Below are 13,363 nucleotides of genomic sequence, written 5' to 3'. Positions count from 1 at the left end.
CTCCTTCGATGAACTTATGGTGTCATCCATGGAAAACACTTTCTTCTCTCTTCTTCGAAGTTTTTCACAGACACACTTCAGTTTACGTTTTAATTCGTGCACAATGTCTGAGAAAAATTGCAAGTTTCGGACACCTTGTCTTCAATTTCTACTTTCGACTGTATACCACAATCAATTACTTGAGAACCAACTGCACTCTGAAATAAAGAAATAATTTCGTTATATATGATTGAAATAACTCAAGGCTTGATGAAAAATATTATAAGAAAACTTTGGGGGTGTGAAAACATCCTTATACTAACGTTTTCGACACAATTCGCAGCTTCTGCATTGGATAAATGGGACATGCTTTCCACGGAAGAATTCTCATTGACAACATTCTCCACGCAATCAGTAGCTTCTGTAGAGGGCAAATGAAGCACAGACTCCAGGACAGAACGCTAAAAACAAAAATATGGAACTGTATTACAACATTGCTTAGACCTATGCAGCCCATTTTTGTCCGTACGAAATAAATTCACAAATGTCAAAACCACACATATAGCAAGGAAATTAATTAGCTACCTCAAATGGAGAAGCATCGTTGTCACTCAAAATCCTAACATGTCGTCGTGGGTGTTTATTTGGTGGCATCAAATGTGTCGGAAAGTCAAAAACTGATGGCACTGTTTCGGGTCTGAGACGTTTCTTCCACGTTCCAGGGCTCACTACGTAATCATCTTGTCGGAAAAGGTTTCCACAAAGAAAACTGCAAGACGTAGGTTTAAAATCTTTCCGCTTCACGAAAGTAAGCCACTTCTTTAGCAGCTCTGGGTGCTTCAGAGGAAACCTGTTCAAAAACATCGAATTAGCAAACACACTAAGTCTGTATTGTTGTCGTATTGTATCGGTAATCCTATTACCTGTGAAATGGTAAGTCACTTTCCTTACTCCATCACTTCGTACAATTGAAAGCGGAACAAGAAATCACCATTTCGATAATCCTTAATTCCTTATACACCGTACAGACCGATAAAAAACTTCGTGGCAAATTCAAATATGGCGGGCAATACAGACGACAGTAATCAGCTGGTACAGCCATCTATAGGTAGGTCCCAAAATTTTAACTCGTTGGTCGGTCCGGTAGTTTAAGCATCCCTCATTTCGCTAGCTTTAGACGCCTGTACCAACTTCTGCCTAAGAAGTTACAAACATGGTCAAAGATTGTATTTCTACAGTAGTTTCAATTATTCCTCATAATGCATAGCTTGTACAAACGTGTAACAGTGGGAATTGGTGAACTAGCATTGGCTAAACGCCAGTAAAACCCATATAAAACTTATGTTACACATATGTAACCGGGGGTACTAGAGGGTAAAACAAAGAAAGGAAAAAAAACTCCCTTTCTTGTACCTCTTATGTCAAAATTTCCAAAAACAGTCTCTTTGGATGATAACAAGCATCTATAACAAATCGATGATGACTGGAGAAAACTTCCTATCGAAAAAATAGACGAAAATTTTAAGAACTGTGCCGAAGCGGATATTTTGGGCTAACATACTCAACATAAAAACTTCATTTGGCGAGAGAGAATTCCCAGCCCTCCCAGAGTTGGCGCTCTCGTGTTTATCCCTTTCACATTCGAATGCTGACTGCAAAAGAATTTTTAGTTAGAAGAATGTTGTAAAAGTGGAAAATGGGAATAGGCTCATTACTTCCACAGTGAATGGATGTTTGCTTGCCAGCCAGTGTGTGAGCAGCAGCAGCCTCATGCAAAAATTTTGTTTCTATGGAAAATATGCTCAGTAACATCAAGAAAACACAGTTATGTGCGGGGTTATCTGATTAAAGTTCGTTTATTCCTGACCCTCCAGAGGAGGAAGATGATATTGATGTGATGATGATAATGATGATGCGTTCCATTTTTAAGTCTTCTTCCAAGGTAAGCAAACAAGGAAAAAAATTTTATATGATTTTATGAATCGTATACATAAAAAAAATCAAAAATGAAGAGCATTAAAATGCGGAGACGTTAACGTGGAAGAATCGAACACATCTAGTTTTATTTGGTACCAGTATAAAGCTGTAGACGAGACGAGCCACGACTTCTCAATGCATTGTAACAATCATAATAGCGCTCTAATTCCGTTATTCTTGACCATAAGCACGTAAGTGAGAAAAAGTTTAGAATAAGATTGAAATTATGCTGAAAGTTTTTTGTAAGTTGCTAAGTGATTTCACTTTGAATGACTGGATGATAACTGGATAGGTAATTTTCGCTCCATTTTAAGGAGAAGCGAGTTTCTCGCAAATCTCATTGTTTCTGACGTCATATCTCCTGAAGTATTTGCTGTACAGTGATGTTATGTTGCAGGTACATTCAGTGATTGTGTAGATACTATATGCAAAATGTGTTACGAATAGCATTAGCAGTAAAGACCAGTGATAAATTAAAACCTCACACCTGATGTTTAAGTTTTATTGCATGTCAATGTAAGCAGAAGCTAGTTTTTGAAACGTCTAAGTGCCCATCACATCGTACCCCCCTGAACTATGTGCCGCACAGTGATATAATTTTGCAGGTACATTCAGTGATATATATAGATACTGTGTGCAAAGTGTTATGCGAGTAGCGTTGGTGGGAAAGAAGTAAAAAATTAAAACGGCATGGCAGATGCTGAAGTTTCACCACATGAGCAGTGAAAATACTGTAGGCGATAAACTTTTTTCTTCCCTCATTTTGTGGGGGCTGTTAGCGAGAAGAAGTTACCTAAATATTTGAAGTTAAATGTGAAGTTTGTTGGAAGTCTCTAAATGTTTTCATTTTCGAGTAATGGATGAACAAAACTGGAATATTTTGGCGCCATCAGCTTCAAGACAAATACTTACTTTCTAATTGTAATATTTATTCAATCATGTTAAACCTAACTTACTCTTAATGAGTTGATTATGTTAGCATGTTAAATTTTTAAATTCAGTCAATGATTAAGAGAAATATTGAAAATGACCTTCTTGTTGCTCCTGGAAGCCGTCAGATTGGTCACCTGCAACAAGAAGTCCATGACAGACACCCAAAAACGGATTTTATATTGTAGACTGTAGATACGTACAATCCCTTAACGAAATATATGAAAATTTCGTTTCAATTATGCAATCCAGTAACGCTGAAAGGCTGGCAACGCTGCTATGCACTATCACGGTATCCGCTGCAGTCTGTACGTTGTTTGCTTGCTTCGGCAGAGTGGCATTTATTGTCGGAGACCTGCAGTATGTGTACTTATAACGCGACTTCACAGAAGGGAATGTCTAGAGTGGAGTTATCAACATGCCACCTGCACGGTCGAACAGTTGGCAAAGTCCTTTTCACAGATGAATCTCAGTTCGGCTTGGAGAGTGATTCACATCTGGAGGGCATGTGGAACACGATTTTGGAACCCAAACATTGTGGAAAGAGGCCGATATCATGGAGGATCCCTAATGGTATGAACGATAACGCTTGACTTCACAGAAGTTGATGTTTTCTTGGAAGCGGAAGATACTGCACGAACGGCGTGGCCTCCTTGCTCCTCCTATTTGAATCCTATAGAGCATGCGTGGGATTGCACTAGGGAGACGGGTTGCACCACGTCAGTATCCACCAACAACTTCCAAGGCTTGCGAGCAGTTCTGCAGGAAGAATGGGCATTAATGCATCAACATGAGATTCATGACATCATTCACACTTGTCCCATCATTTCCAGGCTCGTATTGCTGCCAGAGGCGGTCACACTCCATACTGAGCACATTAACCAGTCGTTGGAAGGTGAGTGCAAATCAGTTAAGTTGGAAAAAAACGAACATTTTTCTCTACCATTATACATGTTGCAGTTGCTTATGTTCTGTATTCTTTGCATTGTTTCTACTTTACTATCACCTGTTTATACCGTTTTGTAGAAAAATAAATCCAACCTTGCAAAATTTCCGTTTGTTGTTTTAATTTTGGTCACCAGTGTAAATTGTAATGTACAAATTCCATATTCAGAGCCAAGATAACAATGGAGATGTAACACAGGTTTCTTACCTTCCATCTCAGTGACAAATGTGGTGCTGTCGCAAAAATTGCTGTTCATGTTATTAGGTGCTCACTACAAGAAGAGCTGACCACTAATAGTAAGTAGGCTCATTTAGGCATTGCAAAGAGAGAAAAGATGTCAACTATCTCTACAGGTGGCCAAACAACAAAATGTGTGAAATATGCGTTCAAATAATGCAAGGTTTTCTGGCCATCAAAACTGTCTTGAAGCTGCGCATGCACAGTACAGACAGTTTTAATATGGTTGCACTCATTTTTGATAGGTTTGCTTGAATGTACCTAAATTTTTTATCTATAATCTATGCATGAACCTACCTCACTGCATTCAACCTCTTTGCTCAGGGTGGCTTTCTGTCATAAAACTAGCCAAGGAGTTTAAAATAGGGGAACATCCCTTTACATTGCAAAACTGAAATCACTGCCATCTGCACATCACCATATTGTAGAGTTAGAAAGGCAGATTCTTACTTTTCTTGAAAGTCCTGTACATAATGTTTGGCTGCACTATTAAGAAAGTATCTTTGCAAGACTGATATGGAGTAAGTTCGAGATGTAATTTATAAAGGATATTGTGAAAAGTTGGCATACATAGTCTCGTCTGATGGTTTATGGTATCTTTCTAAAGAAACTGATGTTTATTGTGGTGTGATACCTCCTGTAGGGAAACATTCTCTTATAGCAACGTGATTCGTTTGATATATTCTTGAATCAAGTTTCTCTTTTATTTAATTTAAAAGTTCATTTCATCTGATACACAACTGAATCTGCCTGATATTGCGAGAGTCAAGTAGTACATTATTGGACTGAAAACAATATTGGCTATTTGTAGTTTAACGTCTGGGTGTTTTGTATGGCTTTTGTACGAGGTACAAATTGTGGTTTCCAATAATTCTGCATCTGTTAACAAGGAAGGGAAATCAGGTGGTAAGTTCCTATGGGATCAAACTGCTGAGACCATCGATCCCTAGGATTACAGACTACTTAATCTAACTTAAACTAACTAAGGACAAAACACACATCCATACCTGAGGGAGGACTATAACCTGTGACGAGAGGAGCTGCCCAAACCGTAGCAAGGCGCCATAGACCATGCGGCTACCCCACGTGGTATCTGTTAAAAGCACATAGTTTTGTAATCCCCTGTATTTTAATGCAGTGACAGTTTGACAAAGCACAGTTATCAAGCACTATTCCTTGTGTCCATACAACTGTTTCTATTCTAAAAGAAAATTAACACAACTGAAGAAATTTAATGGAAATGTCCCTGAGGTTATGTTTTGCTCCCTTTAAAAATAAATCTGCTTAATTTCTTCAACCACATAATCAAATGTTTCTGCTCTAGTCCCAAACTGTACCCTATATTTAAACCGTACTACAGAACTTTTTGAACTACTATAATATTTTATAATCTGTTAATGTCAATATGAATTACACAACTACATTATATTCCAAAATGTTCGCAGTTTCAGATTGTAGGTCTTGACGACAGCTTAATATATCCTGCTTTGTGAGCAAGTATTATGATATTGCAAGCTACCAACAGAGACTTAGTTAAATCCTACAATGGAAGCTCTGGAGGGTCGGACACATGTCTAAGATTCATGCGTTACTTAGATGTTAATAAGTAATAGGCACTCTGATTCGGGTCTCCTTCAGACCTGGACATGTTGTACTCTACATCAGGCGTAACTTAGTTGTGAATATGTAATACTCACTCTGTCATGTCTATCATACTTCGGAAGTAGGATGAAAAGTTACCATACAATTAAGAATGCTATGTCAAGAGTTGTAAAAGACAGTGTAAATGTGTGATTATTTGAATAATAACCAAACAGGATACATCAATGAGAAGTGTCTCCTATCATCATTGTCAGTACTACAGATCTTGCGCTCTGTAGGTACAGAGACTAACCTGGGCAAGTGGCATCCCGCAAAAAGCACAATCATAGGTTCGAATTGACAGTCTAGCAGCCTCCGCCGAAGAAGATTTCATGACCAATAAGCTTTCTTTTGTGCTGGGGACACAACTTAAAGACGACAAGTTGGTGTAATCTCTCCAGATCTCTCCAGCTTCCAGATATGACTTCCAAAGGGTCACATAATTTATACATGGCATCTCCTTGCTGGGGACCGTGTATTTAAATCCATTAACGAAAAGTGTGTACTGGATGAGATGTGAAATTCATAGTGAGAACAGTGGACTGTAGTCATTATCATAAAATGAGCTAATCAGTAGTATATGAACAGTGAAAAAGATAAAAAGTGACACTGTGTGAACTGTGAAATAATATCCTGTTTGAACTTTCGTAAGTTTCTTTGAACTGTTAGGCAACAAAATTTATAAATGCCGCTAATTAATCCACGTCACATAGTTGATAGTGAAAACACCAAAATGCAAAATCGAAGTGTAAAGTTATAAGTGAGTACGTGCTCCAAAAGGATTACGTTTTGTTTCGTCATTACGAGAAACAACGCTTCATGGAGCAGTTAGCAGAACAGTGTACACCTGTCGCCTCCGCCAGCTGCAGTCCAGCGTCAGCATGCGACAAACGGCAGAGACACGCAATCTGTAGTGGACTACAGCAGCCAAAGACACCCAACACAAGAAAAACAACAAGGCGAGCAGCAGCATCGCACCGTAGAAAAAGGTACCGAGTACGCTTCTCACTTTACAGCTAGTGAGAGGAAGCTAGTATTGATAACTTTATAGATTTTTAAGAATATTTTTAAATTGTTATGTAATAATTTATTTAATAACAAAATGTTGGGGTTAAAGTGAAACACCGTACAATCTTAGAAGGGGAGAGGTAGTGCAGCCTCAGGGTAATGAAACTGAAGAGGCAAGCCAATTACATGGCATGCCAGATGAAATTAGTAATATAAGTAAAGAGCATATTAACCGAAAGCGATTAATGGAGAATGAGCTGGAAAAATTAGATTTAGTAGTAGATCAGAAAAGTGTACAAAATCAAATGGATGATAGCTGTTTACCAGAATAATCTGATGTAGAAACTGAAGTTTTACAAGAAAACATAACTTTAAATATTAGTAATAGTAAAATTGGAGAGGTGGATTCTGATACAGATGACGTTGATGTTAATGATAAGTTAAATAAGGTGAATGGTGATGTCAGAGATGATGACTCTGACACTGCCATTGCTAATGAATCAACAAGCAGAACAATCAGATTAAGCTATGGCACAGCAAAAGCCTATACAAGGTAATAATAAACGTATGGTTGAAATATTAGTGGAGTTAGTTTCTAGGCAAAAAGAATTAAAAATAGCACTAGAAGAAAAGATAGAACAGGGGTAAAAAGAATTTTAAAAAATGCTAGAAGGAAAGATAGAACAGTGGCAAAAAGAATTAGAAAAGTATTCAGATGAATTAAAGAATGGGAATAGCTACTTGCTGATAAAACAGAAGCAACAATCGAGGAGACAACAAAAATTAATCGTAAGTTTAATTATTTAGAGACCAGGAATGATTCTCATGAAACTAGAATAGGGGCCTGTGAAAAAGGAATTGAACATGAGAGTAAAGAATGGGGTCGGAAATTGCAAAAGCGTAAGCAAGAGGTTAATCGTAATATTGATGATGATGTTGTTGTTGTTGTAGTCTTCAGTCCTGAGACTGGTTTGCTGCAGCTCTCCATGCTACTCTATCGTGTGCAAGCTTCTTCATTTCCCAGTACCTACTGCAACCTACATCCTTCTGAATCTGCTTAGTGTATTCATCTCTGGGTCTCCCTCTACGATTTTTACCCTCCACACTGCCCTCCAATGCTAAATTTGTGATCCCTTGATGCCTCAGAACATGTCCTACCAACCGATCCCTTCTTCTTGTCAAGTTGTGCTACAAACTCCTCTTCTCCCCATTATTATTCAGTACCTCCTCATTAGTTATGTGATCTACCCATCTAATCTTCAGCATTCTTCTGTAGCACCACATTTCGAAAGCTTCTATTCTCTTCTTGTCTAAACTATTTATTGTCCACGTTTCATTTCCATACATGGCTACACTCCATACAAATACTTTCAGAAACGAATTCCTGGCATTCAAATCTATACTCGATGTTAACAAATTTTTCTTATTCAGAAACGATTTCCTAACCATTGCCAGTCTACATTTTATATCCTCTCTACTTCGACCATCATCAGTCATTTTGCTCCCCAAATAGCAAAACTTCTTTACTACTTTAAGTGTCTCATTTCCTAATCTAATTCCCTCAGCATCACCCAACTTAATTCAACTACATTCCATTATCCTTGTTTTGCTTTTGTTGATGTTCACCTTATATCCTCCTTTCAAGACACTGTCCATTCCGTTCAACTGCTCTTCCAAGTCCTTTGCTGTCTCTGACAGAATTACAATGTCATCGGCAAACCTCAAAGTTTTTATTTCTTCTCCATGGATTTTAATTCCTACTCCAAACTTTTCTTTTGTTTCCTTTATTGCTTGCTCAATATACAGATTGAATAACATCAGGGATAGGCTACAACCCTGTCTCACTCCCTTCCCAACCACTGCTTCCCTTTCATACCCCTCGACTCTTATAACTGCCATCTGGTTTCTGTACAAATTGTAAATAGCCTTTCGCTCCCTGTATTTTACCCCTGCCACCTTCAGAATTTGAAAGAGAGTATTCCAATCAACATTGTCAAAAGCTTTCTCCAAGTCTACAAATGCTAGAAACGTAGGTTTGCCTTTCCTTAATCTTTCTTCTAAGATAAGTCGTAGGGTCAGTATTGCCTCACGTCTTCCAACATTTCTACGGAATCCAAACTGATCTTCCCTGAGGTCGGTTTCTATCAGTTTTTCCATTCGTCTGCAAAGAATTTGCGTTAGTATTTTGCAGCTGTGGCTTATTAAACTGATAGTTCGGTAATTTTCATTTGATGATGAAGTAGTGAAAATAAAAGATCCCATGCAATCTCAAGATTATCATTGTATTGTCATTCAGGGATGAAGTCATTAAATTAAGTAAACATCAGAGTAAACTAGACAAAACTTGCAAAGTCACCCATGAAAGCAGTGTGCGATTTGCAGGGGGGGATGGGGGGATTTCCCCCCCTCTGCATCAGACCATCCCCTCCTCTGGTTTTAGTTTATGCATCCCAACCTGGGATGTTTATTTCCCACGCACTGGAGTAAAACTTGACATATAATGTAAATTTGTGGAGCCAAACACAAAGTTTTTAATAAGTATCACTATTAACACTATTAATATATTTCAGTTTTCTATCATCAGAATAAGTACAACTTTTCACAAATGTGCCTCTACGTTTTGAATTCCCCTCGTATATCTGTACCTGTATGTAGATGATTTTGCAAATAAGCTTTACCTATTATGTACTTTTAAAGATGTAACAAGGGATGGCTTTTCTGATAGTGCATACGCGTCAATAGTGAGTTTCGGCTGTAACATCTATTTATAAATAGCTGTTTAACCATGCGTAATGCCACGGTCCAAGCTAGTAACATATATAATTCTACTAACCCCCTAAGACATTCCCTCCCCCCCCCCCCCACCCCCCGCTGGTAGAAGCACAAGTCGCACCCTGCATGAAAGGCAAAACATACAAGTCGTAGACTTAAAGATCGAAAATGCAGTCTTTAGCGTTTAAGTATCACAAATAGAAACTGTTTGTAGTGGTAATACAAATACAATTCAGGGTCGTTTGAGAGAAATAGAACTGAAGGTAGAATACATACCTCAACTAAGCGAGGTGAGTAAAAATATAGATAATACGGGAGTTGTGTCAAAGCAGAAACTAGAAATGGGTTGAACAGGAAAAACATAAGGGTGTTGTTTATATTAATGAAGTAGTTAGTAATGCCAATGCTTACAAATTTCATAACTTTTCTAGCAAAGGTAGTATACATCATGTTGCTTTCATTCACTAGTCTGAGGGCATCATACCTGACAACATGACAGAACAGCAGGAAATCAAATTTGTAGACAGTCTTTTTGAATGGGAACACGTAATCATGGGGGACAGGAGCCAGTAACACATGTAAAACATACCAAGAATTTGTTAGAGCATTCTTAAACCATTACTGGTCCAAAAGTACACAAAACAGTATAAGAACAGAAATATCTGAAGCTAGGAACTTTGAAAACAGTGGCTGGGATAGTTATAAGGAGTTCTTTCAGCACTACTGGGAAAAGAACAAGTATTTAACTGATCCTTGACGTGAATGTGACTTAGTAGAAATAACAGTTCATAATTTTCCAGTGTCTGTACAGGAGAAACCAATTCATGTCAACAAGAGTGAAGCTAACAACCTCATGTATATATTATAACAGCTGGATGAGCTTTCCGACAACATACAAGTGCCGGAAAGCTGGCATAAGAACAGGTGGCGTGCCGACCACCGCAACGACCATAGCTCAAACAGGAATAGCACGTCAAACAATAACAAGGAGCAAGGTTGAATGGAGGAAGACAGACTTCATGATAGTAACTGTAGTCCATCTAGAAGTGGAAGATGTGGATTTCAAAGGGGTTTTAGGACAGGAAATAACGATAATGGTAGCAGGGAATATTATAACAGCAATGAGCAGCAAATCAGACAGGTATGGTACCAAGTTGATGAACTGGTGCTAATTAAGTCCAGACTGACGTCCTCAAAAATCGGTTCAGAAACCAAGAAGTTCCATGAAACATATGAGGGTGCATATAGAACAATTAAATTGACTCACCCTAGTGCTGTGGAGGTGGCCAACCCAAAGACAGGACAGAGCAAAGGATTGTATAACATTGTTGTTATCAAAAACTTTCATCAGAAACAAGGAAACGTCAGGGGGCAAAAGCACTCTTAGCATTGCTAGGTAGCTGAAACCTACCAGGTACCCAAGTTAACCAACAGTTTACTTCCTTTCTTTTCACACTGTTAGTTCTTCCCTCTTCATCATTCTGAACTAAAATCTGTCATCTGTTCTTCTTCTCTATTCAAAATAAAAAGATAAAATGGTAGAAAAGAGACAAAAAAGGGATCAATTGAAACAAAAGACATACTGACTGAATAGTTAAGCAACCATTCATAGACTAAACTTATGGATAACAAAGGTAACATGCAGCATAAAGTTTGCAAAAAAAGTACAGAACCTATGCTATAAGATCTACTGTCAGCATCATTACAGGCAGGAGAACACTCTATAAACTACGAAAAGAAACTTTTTGCATATGTCATGAAACACAAGAAAATTACATACACATATAAACAATTTGCTATATTTCTTTATTTAGCTAGCTTGCAGCTGGCACAGAGGAACAGGACGATGGCAAACCAAGTAAGTAGAAACTATCAGAAGTAACAATACGCAATGGTCTTGAGAAATTATATTAAACTTTATTAGCAACAATTCGTAGATGTTCTGTGAGTGATTATAAGCAATGATGAGGTTCCCGCTGCAATGCATATATATTTAGGCTAGGATGAGTCCAGCTATATAAATGACAATGAAAGAGTTTTGGACCGACCACAGAAGTCGACAACTCATATATGATGATAGGGAACAGGTAGGTAATAGGCGACGTGAGAATCGGCCACACATTTTGGGATTAGTAGGCAAGGTATTTCCGCCGAAGCATTGCTGTTAACTGTATCACGATGTAGAAATATCATCCACACAGCTAATGGACACAAGACATAAATCTCACAGACAGTAATAAGTATTTAAATACAAATACATAAATCACATGAGAAATGTTTGTTATATTCACAGCGTTTACATGTTTGAGCAGCAAAGTCCATAATAAGTTTCGAGCGAATTAAAGCAACAGGATTTACTTCGGTATTTTTCTCTGTTATGATGTAGGGTATCTTCAGTTCTCTCAAAAGACCTGTGAATCTTGTTTCAATGCCTAGTTAAGTGTATTGAATGAAATGAAAATAAAACATGAAGTATAAAATGAGAGCTATTCTGATATCATTTCGATTCTCAATATGTGTAAAACTACATAACGTTTATGTAAGAATTTTGTGTAAGGACACTTTTATGCTGAAATGATTTAGAGTATTTCTAAGCTATGTGATAGTAAACAATATATACGGATGGCCTATTGCTGGCATAAGTAAAAAATTTTGTGTTAGTGGGTAAAAGTGGACGGCACTACTCCGATGTTAGATTTAAAAAATGTGAGTGTTATTGGGTAAAAGTGAATGGCGTTGCACTGATATTAGATGGGATATGTGTGTTGTGTAAACATGGAGGGCATTGCGCTGGCGGCATATATTATGTAGTTCCTATCATATATTAATATCAATAAGTGTAGTGAGTGTTTATGAGGAGATTTAAAGGTCTAGGTGTCGATGTTTATTGTTGAGTAACAAGACTACAGAACATTTAAAGGAAAGATATAACCTGAAAATCATAAATGATATTTTTTTGCAAGAATAAGTTTATAATGTAATGTGTGTTTAGTTAACGTTTTTTGATAGAATTAACATGATAAAAATTATGTTTAGCAATAGCAAGTCAATGGTTATGGTAAATAGCGGTGTTATATTAGGAACAGCAACGTCTTAATTATTTTTAAGAGTTTCCATGAATGATAGAGTAGGGGAGCCACTGAGAGATTGGAAAGTTCAATTTTTTACAAAATTTGGGGCAAAATTTTCTCATTTCCAATCTTGTTAGTTACCTTCGAGAACAGGCCAATTTTGGAAATCAGTGAATGAGGGGGATGCGTGATATTTCTGGCTGTGGCCGCCAGTATTTTATTTTGCTAGAAGCAGCTTGATGCACTTCAAATAGCATATGGTACAAAACTTGAGTGAGGTAAAAGTGACAGATGGTACAGTATGTACGAGTCCCATGGGATAGTCCGCCAGTTGTACTGAACTGGCTTCTGATGGGTTGGCACTTTCAGGTGCTAGTCCCAAAAACGCCTAACTTTTCCTATTAATAATTTATATACTTTTCGTTGTATTTCACCCAGTTCTTAATAAGACAATCTCTCATGGTTACCCAATGAGTGTATCGTTTTTGTTTATTAAATTTCACTAGTTTTGAGAAACATAAGAGTAACAATATTGCAACTGAAGTGCTTCAGGTTGCTTTGGCGCAACTGGGAGTAGAAGTACTTCGGCTGCGGTAGTCACTCTGTTTCGGGTGATCTGGAGTGCCGGACACGTACTTCTGTTTCGGGTGTTCTGGAGGGTCGGACACGTCTCAGTATCGTGTGTTACTCACATGTGAAATGTAATAGGCATTCTGTTTCTGGTCTTCTTCGGAGCTGGACATGCTGTACTCCACATTGGGTGTAACTTAGTTTTGAATATGTAATACTCTCCTCTGTCTAG

General features: G+C 37.8%; 2 long non-coding RNA genes across 2 annotated transcripts in view; one reads left to right on the top strand and one right to left on the bottom strand.

Moving 5' to 3' along the window:
- Positions 1 to 615, bottom strand: LOC124723188. The gene is made up of 3 exons (XR_007006533.1): positions 565 to 615; positions 303 to 440; positions 1 to 197 (listed from the first exon to the last, which is right to left on the bottom strand). It is a non-coding gene; the product is annotated as an uncharacterized LOC124723188 (long non-coding RNA).
- A 1,170-nt stretch (positions 616 to 1,785) lies between these two features.
- Positions 1,786 to 13,363, top strand: part of LOC124723187 — a 58,098-nt gene continuing 46,520 nt past the window's right edge. The window contains exon 1 of the long non-coding RNA XR_007006532.1: positions 1,786 to 1,921. This is a non-coding gene — a long non-coding RNA (uncharacterized LOC124723187). The remainder of the gene's footprint in view (positions 1,922 to 13,363) is intronic.

Source organism: Schistocerca piceifrons, chromosome X (assembly GCF_021461385.2).
Source record: "Schistocerca piceifrons isolate TAMUIC-IGC-003096 chromosome X, iqSchPice1.1, whole genome shotgun sequence".
NCBI classification, from domain to species: Eukaryota; Metazoa; Arthropoda; class Insecta; order Orthoptera; family Acrididae; genus Schistocerca; species Schistocerca piceifrons.
The sequence above is the reverse complement of the archived record's forward strand: the minus strand, read 5'-3'. Positions and strand labels throughout refer to the sequence as shown.